This window comes from Helianthus annuus, chromosome 6 (assembly GCF_002127325.2).
Source record: "Helianthus annuus cultivar XRQ/B chromosome 6, HanXRQr2.0-SUNRISE, whole genome shotgun sequence".
Taxonomy (NCBI): Eukaryota; Viridiplantae; Streptophyta; class Magnoliopsida; order Asterales; family Asteraceae; genus Helianthus; species Helianthus annuus.
The window spans coordinates 10,759,282-10,761,403 of NC_035438.2; positions in this window are offsets into that span (position 1 = coordinate 10,759,282).

Here is a 2,122-nt window from a genome sequence, read left to right on the forward strand (position 1 = left end):
CTGAAACCGGAAAACATCAGGGCTGAGTCCCTGCGAGGATCAAGACAACAACTAGAACAGAAAGAAGACGGTGCCTACTATGTGGCAGGGCGCATTTGGGTCCCACTTTACGGAGATCTACGAGAGCTTGTGATGGACGAAGCCCATAAGTCCCGTTATTCAGTACATCCTGGTGCAGATAAGATGTACCACGACTTGAAGACCACCTACTGGTGGCCTGGCATGAAAGCCCACATAGCGGCCTATGTTGGCAAATGTTTGACCTGCGCAAGAGTCAAGATCGAGTATCAGAAACCAGCAGGCCTACTACAGCAACCCGAAATCCCGAAATGGAAATGGGAACAGATTTCCATGGATTTTGTTACAGGGCTACCTAGATCTCAACGCGGGAATGATACTATCTGGGTGATAGTAGATCGTTTAACTAAGTCTGCTCACTTTTTGGCCATTAAGGAAACGGACAAGTTTTCTACCTTGGCAGAAATCTATTTGAAGGAAGTAGTCTCCAGGCACGGGGTGCCAACCTCTATTATTTCCGACCGAGACGCTCGTTTTACTTCCGAGTTGTGGCAAGCTATGCACAAATCCTTTGGCTCACGTTTGGACATGAGCACCGCTTATCACCCGCAAACGGATGGGCAGTCTGAACGCACCATCCAAACCTTGGAAGACATGCTTAGAGCATGTGTGATCGATTTTGGCAAGAACTGGGAGAAACATCTACCGTTGGTGGAATTCTCCTACAACAACAGCTACCACACTAGCATTCAGGCAGCACCTTTTGAGGCATTGTACGGTCGTAAATGCCGATCACCTCTCTGCTGGGCGGAAGTTGGTGATAGTCAACTTACAGGCCCAGAACTGGTAGTAGATACAACGGAAAAGATTTCCCAGATCAGGCAACGCATGGCGGCAGCTCGTGACCGTCAGAAAAGCTACGCTGACAAGCGTAGAAAACCGTTAGAATTCCAGGTCGGGGACCGGGTTCTACTTAAAGTCTCACCATGGAAGGGTGTGGTTCGTTTCGGTAAACGAGGCAAGCTGAATCCACGGTATGTTGGACCGTTCGAAATTACCGAGAAAATCGGTAAGGTTGCTTATAGATTGAACCTGCCTGCAGAGCTGAGTGCAGTGCACAACGTTTTTCACGTGTCTAACCTGAAGAAGTGTTTGTCGGATGAAACACTTGTGATTCCTTTTAAGGAACTGACGATTGATGAACAGCTACACTTTACTGAGGAACCGATTGAGATCACGGATCGAGAAATCAAAACCCTCAAACGTAGCCAGATACCCCTTGTGCGAGTTCGTTGGAACTCACGACGCGGCCCAGAGTTTACCTGGGAGCGGGAGGACCAGATGAAGTCCAAGTATCCCCAGTTATTCCCAAACGAAAACCCCAGCACTGAAGCTACAACCGAATTTCGGGACGAAATTCCAAACTAACGGGGGGATGATGTGACACCCCGTTGAAACACGCTAGCTTGGCAGTGGCTGCTTCAACTTTCGGGACGAAAGTTCTTAAAACTTGGGGATAATGTGACACTCGAGGTTTTTTTCCGAACGATCACCTTGTAATATTTCGTGTGTATATAAATATTATTAAATGGAAACGTGATTTTTGCATGATATGTGATGTATGTATGTATTGTATATATATTTATATGAGAGCCGAAACCACGACCCGAGACCATGACTCGCAACCGGGCGGTTGCGAGTGGGCCACTCGGTCTCGAGTGGGCCTTTGGGCCGTAACCGGTTTGGGTCGAAACCCCAAACCCAACCCGAAACACCCCTTGTATATATATACCCCACCTTCCCCACTTTCCTTCACTTTACACAAACCACACAAACACACTTCTCCTATTTTCCTCTCAACTAGAAACCCACAACAACACCACTCTTCTCCCCTTTTCGGTTCAAGCAAGGATCTCGGACAAGGACTCGGTCAAGCTCGGATCACTCGGACACTTCATCTTCTCTCATTCTCTTCTCTTTGTTTTCGGCTCCTCCTTTTCATAACCGGTTAGTGTTTCCTTTTGTGTTTAAGATGTATGTATGTTGTATGAACTAAGAAATGGTTGGTTAGTAGTTTATGCATGATTATTAGGTTGTTTTGTAA